Below are 17,933 nucleotides of genomic sequence, written 5' to 3' on the forward strand. Positions count from 1 at the left end.
ACAGGTATCTTCTCTTACACAACTACACCGTAATTCTCAAAATTGGGGATTTTTTTCCTGAATGTTTTTTGTCATGAAATCTTTGGGAGTTTTTTTATTTTAAGAAACCCTGGGCTCAGAGTCTCTGCAGGACACTGGGTTTTGTTTGGGGTTTTTTTTTTGTTTGTTTTTTTTGGTGTTATGAATTCTTTTGAAATTCTTCTTCTTTTCTGAGAAGCCCCCTGGGCTCACAGTCCCTGCAGGGCATTGATACACAGACATGGAGATGTAGCTGTAGATACGCACACATATATATTCACTGTATATATTTACGGTGTACAACAGGCTGATTTGATATGCACAGTGAAATGATTACAGCAGTCATGCCAACTAGTTTATAATTTCACAGTTAATATTTTTGTGATGAGACCATCTGATATTTACTCTCTTAGCATATTTCTAGCCTAGTACAGTTTAGATCTTTATACTTATTCCTCCTACCTAACTGCAACTTTGTACCCTTCGACTATCGTCTTCCCTTCCCTTCACCAACCCCTCCTCCAAACCCCTGCCTGGTAAACATTGTTTCACTCTTTGCTTCTCTGAGTTGGACTTTTTAACTATCTTAGAGTCCACATAGAAGTATGATCATATAACACTTCGTCCGGCTTATTTCACCTCACATAATGTCCTCCAGTTTATCCACGCTGTCACGAGTGCCAGGATTTACTTTCTCATTTCTGAGTACCATCCCATCGTATATATAAATTATGTCTTATTTGTCCATTCATCCACAGATGGACCCTTAGGTGGTTTCTGTGCCTTGGCTATTGTGAACCCTGCTGCAGTGCACATGGGGTGCAGATACCTCTTTGGGGTCTGATTGCATTTCCTTTAGATACATAGCCAGAAGTGGGGTTGCTGGGTCTCCTGGGAGTTCTGTTTGATTTTTTGAGGAACCTCCATACTGTTTCCGGTCATGGCTGTACCGGTTTACCTTCCCACCAACAGTGAACAACAGTTCTCTTTCCTCTAAATGGGGAATGTTAACACTGATGCCATATTATTGCCGAACCCATAGTTCATATTCAAATTTATCATTTATTTGAAAAATGTCCTTTGCAGTTAGTTTTCAAAATTCTGATTCCTCATCCAATCTGGGATCATGCATTGCATCTAGTGATCCTGTCTCTTTAATCTCATTTAATCTGGAACAGTTTCTCTGCTGTTTCTTTCCCGATCATGATATTTTTGAAGAATTTAGAATGAAGGTGGTTTTGTAGAATGTTCCTTATTTTGGGTTTCATGTTTTTTCATAATTAGATTTAGAGTATACATTTTTAGGGGGAAATACCACAGAATTGTGTCCCTCTTAGTACATTGCAGCAGGAGAAACACGAAGTCTGTTTGTCCAGTATTGCTCATGTGGGCTTTGATCGTTTGCCTCAGGTGGAGTCTGCCAGATTTCTCTCCTGTAAAGTTCCTATTTTCCCTGTGTAATTAGTGAGTAATTTCTGGGGAGATACTTTGAGACTATGTAAGTATCTTTTTCCTAATCAGATTTCACCCTCTGGTTTTAATAACCTTTAATGATTTTCTAACTCCATAATTTTGTCTACACTTATTATTTGCCATTCCCTTCTGGGGTTTCTCTTCTGCCCCTATTTTATTTATTTATCCTTTGTCAAAAACTGGGAAAGGCCTAGGGCTGTACCCTACTTGCAGACAAATACGTTAGCCTCTTACTGTTTCTTAGATGCTGGCAGAGGTACAAGACTTTTGGGTCTGAGCCAAAGGGCTTCATTATTCATGGCATGGCACACTGCATGAGCTTCACTGATTTGCATCGGTTTCTCGTGTCCCTCCTACCCACATCCCCTGGGGATGGCGTGGTTGGGCCTAGGTAGATTCCTGCGTGTGCAGTGGGTCGTGCTCTAGGGAAGGAGCACTGAGCTTCGGGTGTTCCCCACTTTTATCCAGGTGGAAGCAAGCCTGCTCGTTGTCAGGGGTTGGGAAGACATGCCCTCATCCCTGGAGATGGCCCGCTGCTCACACAACCCTGAGCAAGGCTCCGGTAGGGAGTGGTCAGAGCCTGCCTGCCGCGCTGAACGGGAAGGCATGGGAACACTCAGGGTCCCTGGCTTGTTGCCTGTCCCAGCATTCATGTATGTGTATCAGTGTGTATTCGTGGATTTTTATTTCAGTCGGTGGGTTGTTATCCATTCCCATCACTGTTTATTTGGCCACTGGGAACCCCTTCAAGACGGCTCCGGTGTCCTTTTGACATATCGCCATCATTCTTTGAGCATTTTCTTCCTAGCACAAGATGTTTCGGGCTGCATTAGTTTCCTACAGTTGCCATAGTGAACCATTACAAGCTGGTATTTTGCAGTTCAAAACAAGAGAAACTTGCTCTCTCGCGGTTCTGGAGGCTTGAGGTCTGAAATCAAGTTCTAGCAGACCCATGCTCTCTTTGATGCCTCTAGAGAAGAATCCTCCTTTGCCTGGACCAGCTGCTGGTGGCCTCAGGTATTCTGTAGCCCGTGGCAACGTAACTCCAGTCTCTGTCTGGGTCTTCACATGGCCCTCTGCCCTGTCTCTCTGTATGCAAATCCCCTCTCCTTTCACGTAGACACCAGTCATTGGATTTAGGGCTCCCCTTAGGCCGCATCTTAACTTTTCCCCTTCAGCTTCATTGAGGTACGATTGGCACACAACACTCTAAGTTTAACGTGCACAACGCGTGGATTTGATTGGATGCACTTGTGTATCGCCAAGTGATTACCACCATAGCTAATACCTCCGTTGTGTCACATGATTACTGTTTCCTTTTTTGCGTTGAGAATATTTAAGATCTACTCTCTTAGCAACTGTGAAGTATATAGAGGGTATTAAGTATAATCACCATGCTGTACATCAGATTCCCCCGAACTTGTCTTATAACTGGAAGTTTGTGACCTTTGACCAATGTTTTTCCCTCCCCCTTTTTTTTCCCAGGCAAGTTGAAATCCTTGACATCCTGCAACTTAGATCTAAATCAAGAGAGCGGAGGGAGGCTCTTTGCATTAGGTTCACTCTATGTAATATTTGCTGTATTTATTAGAGATGAATTTCTCAGACTTTGTTCATGTTTAAGCTTTTCAGCTTGTAAGAGCTAAGAGTCCAGCTTGAGGACTGAAGCACTGGACATTTGCCCTCTGTTCCTGCTGTGCTCACACCCTGCAGGGCTGCAGGCATCCCCCATGCTGGGGGAGCCATCCCCCCCCCACAGAATCTTGTTCCCAGAGGCCTCGGCTTTCTCTGCCCCAGGCAGGCAGCTGGGCACCTCTTCAGCTGGAGGTCACCGAGGGTGACGGGAACAGTCATACGCTAACAGATGGTTTTTACAACAGTAAAGTCACTGCACTAGAGGTAGACAGGTAATGTCATTTCTTCGTAATGTCAGAGAGCTACTTAGCACAACGTAAGTTTTCCCACATACCCCCTTATATGGCATGTGTGTGACTAGTAGGCAGGGGGCAGAAGGAAGAAAGGACATTCGTGATGGCATGTGCACATGCGTGCTGGTAGTCTGTCTACTTGGAGGTATTCACGTGTCTCGTGACCACCTCTGTTTAGAGGCTTTGTCACTCTTTAACAGCTGACACTAGTTCCTACCTGTGTTCACACTTCCTCCCCTCTGAGTCACCATCTGGGCTCCAGAGAAGCAACTGCCTCTAATGCTTCAGAACCCTCTTGGTTATACCCTGACTCCCTGGAGTGGCTGCATATCTGAAAAACACTGAGCAACATGCCAGGTTCTCTCTCAGTCAGTGGGACTTGCTGTTGCATTCACGTTTTGTCCCCTTATGAGGAACAGCCTTAACTTCAACAATTCTGTCACTCTTGGCCTGTTGGAAAGCAGAGCTCAACTATCCTCAACTACCAATTCCAGTACTTAGTATCCCCTTTCTCAACCACAAAACAGAAACATAAAACCTAAGCCAATGACTAGTGCAACTTCTGACTTAAAATAATCAATCACAGTTTATTTCCCATTTAAATAACTTTCAAGACACACTGACATAGCCTGAATGACTTTGGAAGAACGTGGAAATTCTACGATCAACGTTCTGTCACATTATGAGCAGTTAGGCGTCTTTGAGGACTCAAAGCAATGGGAAGCAGAACACTTCTCCCCTCCCAGAGTGGGGGGAGCCCTGGGAAGATGTGCCCTGACTCCTTCTGAAGTCCAAACAAATCTGTGCAAATGAGAGTTCCAACAAAACGGGTTGGCATTAAATGAGAAAAACCACAGAGAAATCACAAAGAAGCTGAGTGTGTACGCAGGGGTGACTCTTAGGAGATCAGGCTACATTAAAATGTTGGGTTTTATTTCCTTCTCATTGAAGATGCAGCCTCTTTAGCCTCTTGATAATTCCCCCAAACGGAACCATCCCAGTTCCTACAGAATATTTAAGACAAAAAAGGTCTCAGCCAACCCCACACTGTACAGATGAGAATTCAATTCTTAGACCTCTATGGACTTGGTTTAGTTCCCCTTCGATTTGTCAGGTATGCTCATGTTTGTGACTCCACTGCTTATTTCAGAGCTGGGACTACTTATCACTTCTTGGATCTCTACTAACCCTATAATGCCATACTAAGCTGCAAGAGACATCGCTGCGATTCGTTAGAGCCAACTGACTCTCTATTGCTTGCATTTCCTCCTTGACATTGAAACAGTGGGGTGTAGTTTTTCTCATCATCTCCACCAGAACTGCCATCTCTTGCAAGCCATCCAAAAACTTGAAGTTCTCGGGAATAGAGTTCTGACTGATTGCATTTTTCTGGGCACAACTCTTTTCTTTTAACGTTTGTCCAGCAAAAATGGAATTGGAAGGAATCAGTGTCCTAGATCAGTAAGCAAGCATGGAGGGCACAAGTTTAATTTTTCATTAATTTATGAGTTTATTGATGGCAGATCTTCCCTTTAATCATCAGTGAACAAAACGGGGCTGCAGGAGGACAAGGTACAAGAGGGGACTGAAAGCACAGAATCCCCACAACACACCCTGGGAGCCACGAGGGTTCTGTTGGTGACAATTATATCACCATCTTTAATACTGCTTTCTCCTACAGGCTATAATGGCAGAACAAGGACAAAGGGGATGCCTTCTGATCTGAACTAGTACCTGTTATACCCACTGCAGCAGTGCTCTCACCTGGGCGTGGGGAGGCTACTATGCGGATGCATTTTGGGAAAGGGAAGTGTGATTAGAACCAGAAACTGTGCATAACCCAGAGCTTTTCCCATGTTTAGGTGCCACATTGACTACCTGGGCCAGTCCATAGAAGAGTCCCATGCAAATGTGTGTCAGAGCAAAGAGCGCGTCACTACTACTGGAAGCAACTCAACATCCCCGAAGTTCAAGACCCCATAAACTTCAAAGTTTGGTCCAATACTGCAAATACCATCCAGAAGAAAATACAATTCACCAGTGGTTCCCCTCCCTCCTGACAACATATGCAATTGTAGAAAAAGCCACTTACTCTTTCAACACAGGACAGCTTTTCTGTTTGTGTTGATTCAAGCTGTTCCTCTAGGTCCCTGCAGGAATTCTGCAGGACTTTGTTCGTGTCCTGCAAAGCGTCATTTTTGGACTGCAGCCTTCGGATCTTCTGCTGCAGTTCCACGGTCAGACTCTCCGGTTCTGCATTTTCCTTCTTCGTAACTTGGGGTGCCCCTCCTCACTGGGACAGCTTAGAGATAAGCTGCTCTTGGTCATGGAGTTCATGTTTTCATAGACTGATCTCTTGCTCCCTCTTCTTGAGTTTCTCTTTGCCATCCTCTACTTCTTAAATGAGGCCATTCACAGAAGACTGCAAAGTCATGTAATTACTTCTGGCCTGATAAAGTCCTTGCAGCAACCGACACTTCTCAAGCTGCAGATATGCTATGTGACCACTTAGACCCTGTTCTCTGGCCTTCCAGGTCCCCTGGCCATCACCCAAGGTGTGCTGTTTCTCCTTTAGGTCTTTCAATTGTGCTTGAAGCTTCTCCTCAACAATTTTAGATTCTTCTTTCAGCGTAATGTTTTTCTGCAATTTTATTTTTTGCAACCGATTTTCAAAGGAAGATTTTAATACTTCTAATTCGGATAGTCGCCCTGCTCTTTCTGTAAATCTTTTGTCAGATTTTCTTTTTCTGACCTTATGTTGCCAAGATCTTTTTCCAGACCTCTCAGACTTGGGGCCATCTCCTCTATTTTGGCTTTTAACTTCTTTACCCCTGCTCTGCTGTTCTCTGCCTCCTGAGTCACACACTCATGAGTTTTCTGGACTTCTTTAGTTCTTTTTCAAGGTTCTCAACTCTATCCCTATGCAGATCTGTCTGCTGCTTACTTTCCTGCAGTTTTCCTAAGACTTGCATCTGCTTCTTTCCATCATCATCTATTTGGACTTCCAGCTTTTTGATGTTATTTCTCAGCCAGTGCACTCCCTGCATTGGGATGCCCAGGCTCTGTTCCTGGGTCTCCCTGGTTCCTGGGTCCTCACACAAGGCTCCCACCTCCTTCATCAGCTCTTTCAGTTCTCTTTTAAGCAGTTCCACTGAAGCTTTAGATTCTTCTTGCGTCTGCCTATTTTCTCACTTCTTCGTTTCTAAGAGGTGTTTAAGGGAAGAGAGTAATGTGTCCAACTCAGACATTTCACCCTGTTTGTCTTGCAGCTGCAGGGTCAGATTTTCTTTTTTGGACATGATCGTGACGAGGGTCAAACCTAAAGCTTTCACATGTTGAGTCATCGATTCCATTGTGTTTTTAGGGTCTCTGCCTCTGTTTCAGAATACTCAGCATGAAGAATCACCGTCTCTTGGTTTTTTCTGGCCATCTGCAGTTGGCTTTCAAGTTTCTCAACTTTCTCCTGGAACCGATCATTCTTACTCTTACTTTCTTTCAGTTTCTCCAAGACGTTCTTCTCGTCAGCCTCCATGCTGACCCTCAGTGTCTCCATGTCATTTCTCAGCTGATGCTGCTCATCTTGCGCTGAGCTCAGCCTCACAGCGACCTCGCCTTTTTCCATTCCTGTAGCCTCCAAGGCTTTCGTCACAGTCAGCTTTTCCTCTTCCAATTCACGTAACTTGTTCCACAGGCTTTTGGATTCCCTTACAAGCAATTCTTTCTCATTACTCAACTGTTTGAATTGGTTTTCCAGTTCATTTTTTTTCCCAAAGACAGGGCCTGTGAGTCCTTTTCCAAACTCTGCAACTGCTCCTGGAGGTGGGCTTTCTCTTTTAACAACTCGCTCATGTCAGAGGACAAAGTCTGAAGGAGCTGTGTCTTTTCCTTCACCTCAGCTTCCACCACGTCGATGTGAGACAGACACTCTCCTCGATGAAACTCCAGCTCTCGTATTTTCTCCTTCATGTGTTTAGACATCAGATGCAGTTCTTTATTTTCTGTTGACAAGGTATCTAACTCTCCATGAAGCTGGTTTCTCTCACTTGTGATCACAGAGATTTTTTCCTTAAGACAGCTTATAACTCCCTGCTATTTTCGTTGTCTTTTTCTAAAAGTAGCTTCTCTGTTTGAACTACCGGTAAGTCAGCTTCCACTGAGCATGGTGCTTGATGCTGCCTTTCTGAGCATGGATCCTCTCCAGCTCATTTTCCACATTGAGAAATCTCTCTCTCCAATTTTCATTGATCTCGGCTACATTATCTTCAGTAACTTCAGGTGACAATTTCGCTGTGCCCATTTCTAAACTAGACTTCATGCCTGCTGAACTTTCACCTCTCTGGGGGGATTCTGGGTCATCACAAGGAAAGCATTCCAGTTTTCCCATTAAATCTGTTTTTTCTTTCTGAAGTTCCTCAACTGTTTTCCCCAATTCTCCGCATGTTTCAATCTTATTAGTTAGTTGTACTTCCTGTAAATTGAGTTTTGAGTCTAACTCCTTCATTTCACTTAGCAAAATTTCAACATTTTTGTCCCCTTCCTCTATGGTGTGAAGTAATCTCAATTTGTCATTTGATGTCTCTTTTACCTGCAGTTGGAAATTCTGAATGGTTACTTGAGTCTGTAGAAAATCCACAGGTACCAAAGCATTAGGACCAAAAAGTGACAGTTCGGAAACGCACCCTGCCAAGTCCTGGGCTTTGTCTTCCACTAGGGAATCAGAACTGGTTTCTGGGGACTGCTCCTGACAACCTTCTTCCGGAAGCAGGATTGCCGCAGTCTTGGTGACTTTGTCCATCTCTGGGCTGAGGTGCTGCTGGACATCCCTGTCACTGATCAGGTCCTGCTTGTGTGCTCTGTCTTTGCCTTCGACAGCACCCTCTTCTGACCAGTCTGTGTCATAGCTGTCACTTCTGCCCTGGAGAGCCTGTGGCTGTAACATATAACAAGAACACATTTTACTTTTCAGGAAGAGTCAGAAAAGATTCAATAGGCCTCATTATTGCCTTGTGGGCACTGGCTTCTTGCCTGTGCTAAACACATGTCTTCCAATGGCATATTTCCTACCACATTCTCCCCTCTCCATCCCAATGTCAACACAATGAAGCAAACACTCAGGATGTATCCTGTCTGGACAAGGCACTGGCGCAGGCGTGTGTCATGAGGACAAACCCTCCAGTGGTTTGATGGTCTACACTGGCACACGCTGAATTTTCAAGGGGTTTTTCTCACTAGGGATTGTCCAGGGAGCCGAAATATAAGTTTTCCTTTGTGATTCTGAGACACGAGGCTAACCAATACCACAGACAGTGCTCAGCTTCCATCTTTAGCATTTCTGATATTCTTCAATAGGAGAAGGCGGTGAGGTGTCACGACCAGATTGTCAGCCCAAGGACTTCAGCCTGCACTTACTGACTGGATTCTTGGAGAAACCATATGTCAGGACACCCCCTTCCTGTCATCTGTCAAACAGGGATCAGCTGCTGTGACTACCCGTGCGGCCTCCTCATCACTTGCCGTTTCCATTACACAACGGCAAGGAGAGGGAATGAAGTGAGACTCCTTGACTCTACAGCATTGGGAGCTTAGCTGGAAAACTGGAAGGACAAAGCCAGAAGTAACTAAGCACTTTCCCATTCAATACACACAGAAATGTCTTTTTACACCACTGATATGGAACCACAGATTTCTATCAGAGTAAATTGTTAGAAAATGATTCAGTCATCTGCCATAAACTCTTACGTTTGTTTCATGACTGTAACCCTGTAACATTAAACATCGCTGGAAAGGGCGAGATGTTAACATTCACATCACGTTCCTTTTCCTAAGCTCTGGTTGAATATGGAAGAGTGCTTGATTAACACACAGAGAATGAAAACATACAACATAGACATGCTCAAGACAACTCTTCTGACTCCATGATAGGATTTTCTCCAGGACGCTTGGAAAAACCTCTTTAGTAGTTCCCCATATTAGTGTTTAAATGTAATCACTGTAGAAATTCAGCTCTCCAAAAAGGTTTACTCAGGTTCCTAAGTTCTTTTTTTTAATTAAGAATTATTTTATTACATATCCAGAATACCATGTACCTTTGGAAAATATTTATTATTTAATGTTTGCAATTTTTTTTTTGAATTTGTGACTTAAGCCAAGTTCATTTTATTTATTTATTTATTTTTACTTTTTTTAATTGATGGTCAAATACATTTGTCTCCATTTTCCCATCACCACTTTCTCCTGCCCTCCCATGCCCACCTACCACCTCAGTCTCACCCCCTCTTGGCTCCATCCATAGGTCCTTCATACATGTTCATTTAAAGTCCTGGTTTGTATTTAAAAAAAAAATAGAATATATTTTTATGCCCTTAAACGTTATCCTACATTTGAGTTATTTCACAAATGTCCTGTAGAAAGCAGGAAAGACAAATTTCCTTGTTATCACAGAGAGAATTAGGGAAGAAAATGTTTTTCTAAAATTGTGAATATTATTGGATAGAGGCTGCAAATGTGCATCACATATAACACCTTTATTTCAAGGAAGAAAGAACGGAAATATAACCAATGGACGAGGAACTTTATTTTTTCACTGTGAGAAAGATGCACCAGCTCCAAGTCAAGCAGATTTTCCTCTACCGCCATTGGAGCCCGTACGAAAGCACTTTCTCAAGCGCACACGGCTGTAAGGCCCGTAATTCACTTACTCTTGCCTGCAAGGCTTTCACCTCTCCTTCTGATCTTTTCCGTTCTTCCACTTCTTCATTGTACTTTTCTTTCAGATCTTCATATTGGGAACCTAAACACAGACAAGGAGATACAGATTTACTTTGATCATTGACAGTGTGAACTCACAGGTCAATCATTACAATAGGTAGTTCAGAAATGAGTATCTTAGTACAGCAGAAAGAACATTTCAGTTAGCACAACAGATATTGGTCAGATTCCTCAAATACCAAAATCCATGGAAACACAGGTGTTTTGAATGTTCAAAAATGGAATTATTTTTGAAACACACCACAGCAGGATAAAGTGAAAAGTGTAGGCTGGCCAGTAAGTATGCTTATTTGAATGTGTTTCTGCGGAAGTTTAGAAAAGGCTGGCAAGAGGAAAGATGCTGAAGTCATTAAGGTCCCTGAAAATGGCTACAAGAAAGTTTCATGGTGGGATGCATTTTCCTAAGACAGGAGCTAAATTTTTAAAGCTTCTCTACAACTGGTCCTCACAACTTGGTGGAATTTCTAATTATTAGTTTAAAAAAATGCAGTGACAACTATAGTCTTACTCAGCTGATGGCTCAAAGAGCTCAACAGATGCACCAATGTACCTGTTATAGTAAATAGTTGCATTTTTTAAGTATCCAGCTTAGAAATTGAATTCAAAGCTGAATTAACTCATTTCCTTGGCAGAAATGATATCTCACCAGAAGAACTATGTATATGAAGGGGAAAACTTCTTACCGCCATAATACTGACTCGGTGTTATTGGAGTTGTTAACATTTTTTGTGGTGTGTCACATGCATTCCCAGAGACATCTGCAGACCTTGCAGCTTTCTGGCTTCTTTCAAGTTCAGATTTATAGCTGTTAGAAAAGGACACGAGAGGATGCCAAATCAAAGCAGAAGCGACAGAAGAGCAGCACCATACTGCTCCCAGAGAGGCGTAAGCTTACAAAACTCACCACGTCAGAATTCTCACCACTTCATTTACCCAATACACACGTGACAGACATGAACTCAGTGACCCGTCTCTAAAGGGACGTAGACTAGTAAGGAAAACAGAAATAAACCACTAATCACAACATCCTGAGGGCTATAATAAACATCTATAATAACCACACAGAGGACAAAGAGTTGGGGGGTTGCGGATATATTCCAACTAAATTTTATATTCTAAGCCAAAGAGAGAGACAAGAATATAAAAGAACCCAGAACATCAGAAACACAGGAGAAAACTGCATTCCCTGAACATGGGTTAAAAGAAGTCCCAAAACTAGATGGCAATACTGATGTTATGAAGTCATAACAAAGCACGGACGTGATCTATGTACCACTTATTTTATGACATTTTATTTATTTATTTATTTATTTATTCATTCATTCATTTATTTATTTATTGTATGTGTATGCAGGGAACAGTTTTGAAACACATATAAAAATCAAGTTAACATAATGCATAAATATATGGCTGAAAACAGCTACAAAGAAATGGGGGAAGTAAGCTCTATATTGTATGTATGTACAGAACATCCCTCCCATTTAAGTTCTGAACACCTTTCAGAATCAAACAACCTAGGAGAAGATTCAATTCTTGCAAGTCTCTAATGTCTGACTTTAGCTTAGGACAGAAATATAAAGTACATCCTATCAGAATGGCTAATGAGAACCATTCTCTTTGGCAGGGACTCAGTCCTCAAAGGAGAGAGAGAGGAAAGCGCCTGAGGGCCCAGCTACCAGTCAGGATGAATGTTTCTACTTTAACTCCTTGGTCATCAGACTTCCATACAATTTGACTTTCTGGCAGTTCTGGTCCTTTTTTTTTTTTTTTTCAAATTTGTTGTTGTCCTTCTTTTGGTTGTGTGAGGAGGCAAAGTATATCTCTCTATGCCTCCATCTTGGCCGCAAGTCTTGCAGATGACTTTTGATAAGCCTTGAAAAATTGGTGTTTCATTTCCATCTCAAAATTCAACTTTTACCCCACACTTTCCCTATTCTTTCATTAAAAATATAAAATATCATTTATATTAAATATTAAAGTATACACTGTTAGCGTTTTTTTAATAAACAATTAATTCTGCTTTCTCTTAGAGACAAACACACAAACCACTTCTACCATAAAAGCACTAAAATAAACTGTTTTTGACTAGGTTTAACTACATCAGGTTGCCAAAATTCAACAGTTTTTGATCAACATTTTGAATGGTCCAACCAAAATTGTTTGAGATGTTCCTGAAACATAATCAGTGGCTATTGATGAAGAAAAGATTCTCCTGCCCTGCACTGGAAGATTATCGGGGAGAATTTCAAAACTATACTCGACAGATTTGTGGTCAGATTTTTATACTCTTTAACAGTTTCTATAGTAAAGAAAACTACACTGTTAATAGCTGTTACAGTCTGAAGTGTATCTAGCTTATAAACTTTTAGGAACATCTATATCCGCAGTAGAAAGTGAGAATGTTTCAAACTGAATGTGCTACAGAGGTATCCTAACCCCATGAGGATGGTGACAATGGATAACGATAATAGTAATGCTGACATTTAACAGTTGCTCTGTGCCATGTACAACCCTGGGCAGTGTAAATCTCCCAAAGCATTGCTACCAAAAGGCACTTGCAAGGAAACATAGGAATGTATACAACAGTGTCCTGTCCTAAAATGTTAAAAATATAAATGTTTCTAAGTTATTAAAACCAGTATTTCTAAAACCAGCAGCTAAAATATGCTTTCCAGAAAAATGAATATTCGTACATACTGAGGTGAGCTTCCTACTTCCCTCGCACCTGCTTTCAAAATGAATGACTATCTTTCATTCATTCATTCAACATATATTTAAGGACCTACAATGGCCAGCTGCAGAGGATCCAGTGATGAACAAGACAGACGAGATCCCTGTTCTCATGGAATTTGGCAGGGCAGACAATTAACAAGAAAACAAAAACACTCCACGACATAGAAGTTTATTGCTGACTTATAATTTACAGATAGCCACCTTCCTACATGGACAGGAAACAAAAAACAAAAAACAACAACAAAAAAACATATCCCTGAGCCTAAGAAAGAATGAACCAAATGCAATGTGGAATCCTGGGTCAGATCCTGGAACAGAAAAAAGACATTACTAGAAAACCAATTCAAATCCTAATGGAGTCTGTAGTGAACAGCACTGAATCCATGTTTATTTTTGCTTTTGTTATTGTACTTTGATTATATGAGATTTAACAGGTGTTTCTGTAAGTCTATATTTATTTAAATTATTCTTTTTCAAATTTATGTTTGTTCATTTGCAGACTCCACAATGGCACAATTACCTAAAGTACTTTTAGCTTTTAGTTTCTATCATTCCCATTATTTGGACAAAACTCCACTATAAGAACAAGAAGACACCATTCATAAACTAGCAGTGTTTAGGCCCCAGTAAATTTATTTTGATAATGCCTCTAGGATTTTGTAAGTGGAAAAGCAATAATCACTTTTTTATTGCTTAAATAGGACACTGAAATTGGCAAATTGGCTAAGGAATGCTTACGCTCCCTGTCACATGGAAATCTCAGGAGGAACCTCTTCCTGACTTTGCTTCCCTCCCTCCCTTTCCAGCTCAGATGCCACCGCCCAGGATTTTAATGACTTTCTTCCCAAATCCTCTATCATTCCATGTCTTGTGTCCCATTACCCTGGCCAAAACCATCAATCCTAAACCAACCCTCCTGTTCACCTTCCAGCATTTATGTCCCAAGTGCCAAAGGAAACAAGTCGTACAGCTCTACAGACGGGCCCACTAGAAATGCCCTCCTGGTCTGCAGCCTCGACTGGAATGAGGACAGTTTGGGTATTACTTACTATTGCATCACATAGTAGCATCGTGCTAGCTCACAAAACTTAATAAACATAGAATGAATGAATGAAGCGAGCAACCATTCAATGAATTTCTATAGCACTGAGTTATGCAGTGATAGGACTCAAGCATGTAATAATCAATTTTCCTTAGATCATTGTTTTTTCTACTAGAAAAAATGTCAAAATGTATAATAGTTACATCATTCAAGGAAAAGATAAATGCGTCTCATGAATACCCACACACATATCCATATAAACAACACTCAAAAATTACCCCATAAATTCCTGTTTTTATTATTCTATTTGTTTTTGATTGAACTCAGTTGTCCTTCTTGGAAATTCACTTGTGACTCCTTGACTTGAAGGTCGTGAGAAGTGTCCTGCTTAGCCTTCTCCAGGTTTTCACATATTCCCTTCAAGCTTTGATTCTCCCTCTTAAGGGTTGTAGCCTCTGTTTTTTCATTCTCAGCCTTGTGGGGGTTGTTCAAAAGGAAAGAGTTCTCTTACTTTGTGAAATTACCAGGTATTATTTGTAAAACTGAGCTTCACAGGGACAACTGATTTTCTGAGAGGAGGCTGTAACGACCCAGATAGCAATGCCTGCTCATTGCAGATACTTCTAGGACCTCACCTTACAGTCTCTAGAGAGAAAAGTTCTACAAAGTCATGTAGTGTTTGTCTTTGCTCAGGCTACACATACCCATCCTAGAACGAGAGGCTTCAGTATGCTTTCGAGAACTGAGAAATAAATAAAAATGAAAATAAGCCGTGCAAATGTCCCTTAGCAGCTCATTTTCAAGTTGGGCTGCTGGAGCCAGTAAGGGTAAGGAACTGGAAAACCCTCCCACTAGCAAAGACCTTTCACAAGCAGTGACTGTATCACTACTATGCTGGTTCACGAAAAGGTGAGAAAGAAGCACTGTTGAAGTTTTCCTTTCCTAGTGCTGAAGAGATGAGGTCTGGGAATGTCAAGGTGAAAAGCCCACTCTCAAAAAGTGACAGCCATTTAGAACACAAAGTGTTCTATATTGTTCCCCCCTCAATACTAGCAGGTAAGCAGAAAGAAGGACAGAGAATGAAGAAAATGAGGTAGTTAAAATGTCTCAGAAAAGACTGTAATTGGTGTGGCTCAGTTGGTTGGGCATTGTTACGCAAAGCAAAAGGTCACCGGTTTGATTCCTGGTCACGGTACATGCCTGGGTTGTGGCTGTAGTCGCTGGTGAGTGTGCATACAAAAGATGACCAATCTATGTTTATTTCTCAAAGCAATGGTTCTCTCCCTGTCTTTTTTTCTCACTTCCCCTCTCTGTACATCTCAATAAATAACGTCTTTAAAAAAAAAAGAATCCAAAAAGGAGACAGCTTGTCTACAGGTGGCTTCCCTGGCCATAGGGATGGTAACTCTAAACCCAGACAAGAATCTGCTGTTGAAAAAAACAAATCACTGTATCCTCTGTGATGAAAAGTCAAGTGGTTGGGTCGCATCCCTGAGATATGGTACCATATGGACATTGGTAGATTGAAATGCCAGCTTTCTTGTCCCACAGGTAAGATATGTCTGAGGCATGTTCTACACTCTCTACCTGAGGTTCCCTAAGAGAGTTAGTTTCAAGTTGCTTACAGAGGTAACCAGCTCACCAAGGCAAGCTGCATTAATTTCCTCCCCTTCCATTTTTACGTCCCAATTTTTTCAATGGTGCGTTCCAGAATTACATCACAGGTAAATTTTATGCACTCAAATCCTTGTCTCAAGCACTGCTTTTTGGAAGACTAAGGCAAATAGCAAGTTCTCATCCATTCATGTATTTTGTTCGTTCATTAGGTGTTGATGTGATCCTTGCAATAGGATGTGATGCTGTAAGGTTTTAACCCTGTTCCTGCCCTTCTTACCCTTTATTTAAGATAATAAATACTATTTTCTTCACTTTTTTGCCATTATTGCACAAACTTTGAATTTATGAAGTGAAAAAGTAGAGCCCACTCTAGCCTCAAACCCTTCTTTAAACGTAGGTGCAGACTGAGGCCTGAGTTAATGAGTTTTGTTGCTAAGCCATAGGGCTCATTCTCGGAAAATTATATAAGGATGTTGTCTCCTGCTAGAGCAGGCTGTTGGGGTTTTTCCACCATAGTAGAAGCAGATGGTTTACACACTTGGTCTCCTCAATGTAAAGTTCAGGATCTTTCACGAGAAAACTTGGTAGTCTTATTCTATTAAGTGAAAATTAGTTTGGCATAGTAGAAAGAGCTCGGGATTTGAATTAGACTGGGGTTCAGAATCCGACATGGCTACTGATGAGTAAGTTCCCGGGAAGTATTCTCAGTCTTTCCGAATCAGTTTTCTCTTTTGTAAAATATGGCTATGATACCTATGTTAGATTTTTGCTTTAAGAAATTAAATGCCATTATTTATGTAAAAGTGTGGGAAATGATAAATAAGCAGAAGCTGTTTTCTAGAGAAGAATCTGTTAAATTATTTGAATTATCTTTTTATCTGATATACTCAGCTTTTGTTTTAGTTCCCCTTTATAAATTGAAGCAACTTCATGTTGGATTTATTTCCTTTTTTTTGTTGTAAGGTTGAAATTTAATTGTTCTGTCATCAATATTACGGAGGATTCCATTTATTTTCTTCTGAGGAATGTTCCTCTTTATTTTTTGAGAGCTCAGCAATTTGATTGTTATAGGCCTGATAGTGTGGGGGAGCTCCGCCCTCAGGGCTGCCCCCCCCTGGGGGGGGGCCACGGATAAGAATATGTCTACCAAGACAGAATCTGCTTGGGGAGGAAAGGTGGCTGATCTCTCAAAGGAGAAAGGCCAAGAGCCTTTTCCTCAATGGGCTTTGATTGGGTTCAATTTGCACAGGAATACAGGTCAAGCTCATCAATCATTGTCAGGCAGTAAGGATCAAACAATAGATAACAAACAAAGAACTCTGAGGGCTTATTCTGAGGGTCAGGGTCAGTTAGCTAAAGGGCTATAAGACTTTGGGAAACAAACTCATTTCAGGCTTGGACCCTAATCATTTAAATTGAGGGTATTAGCAAAGCAGGTTTCACAGGATTTTGTGCATTCTTTCTTAGGCCTGATCGCCCCCGGGGAATCTGCCCTTTCCAGCACAGGACTGCACGCCCTCTGTCATTGTTTCAGGCTTAAATCAAGCAGGAGAAATAAGGCGGCCAAGAGATTAGGAGACTTCTTGCAGACAGAGTGAGGACTCAGGCTATGTCAAAGCCAAGGGGCAAGGGTCCATCACACCCTTTTTCTATAGTCCCCTGAGTCCTTCCCTGTGGGCCTTTTTCATGACCATGCCTGTCTTAGGTCATCCCCCCCTTGAGGAATCTTACCCGTCATTGGCTAACTGGTCAGGCTCAGGGCCAAGCAAGGTAAAGTAAAGTGGGCAGGGGTGGCGCCCCTGCCAGGGAGATAAGCTTTGTCTCCTTAGTGGCTTATGGTCCCAAGGTCTCTGACTCAGCCTTAGCCATGGGGGTTACAGCTTCTGAAACCAGGCAGGGCAGTTCCCAACATGAAAGTGTATTCATCACAGTTCAGCAGGATGATGAGGGTCACTTTCAGACATTTTTCAGTGTTTACCATCCACTATGGATGAATATCTAGGTATCTTCAGGCAACAGGTACCCACAGTTTGTCCAAGGGGGAAAACATGAAGTCCAGGTTGGTAACTTCACTTGTGCCTTTTGCAGAGACTAAAAGAAATAATGAATAATTATTTAGTGGGATAATTATTAGTGGGACAGTTCTAATTCAGATAGTTAATAAAAAACCAAGTCTTGGGGGTTAACAAACATGCCTTTTACTACTTATCATTTAGTGCTTGTGTCAGAGATATAATGCTGGGCTAGAAGGTTCCTCACTCTGATTCAGTGCCATTGAGAATCTCTTGAAGTTGTTATGATCCTTTGTCTGTTTATAATACTTACTCTTCTACCATTTGATTTTCCATGCGTGC

Source organism: Desmodus rotundus, chromosome 12, assembly GCF_022682495.2.
Source record: "Desmodus rotundus isolate HL8 chromosome 12, HLdesRot8A.1, whole genome shotgun sequence".
NCBI lineage: Eukaryota > Metazoa > Chordata > Mammalia > Chiroptera > Phyllostomidae > Desmodus > Desmodus rotundus.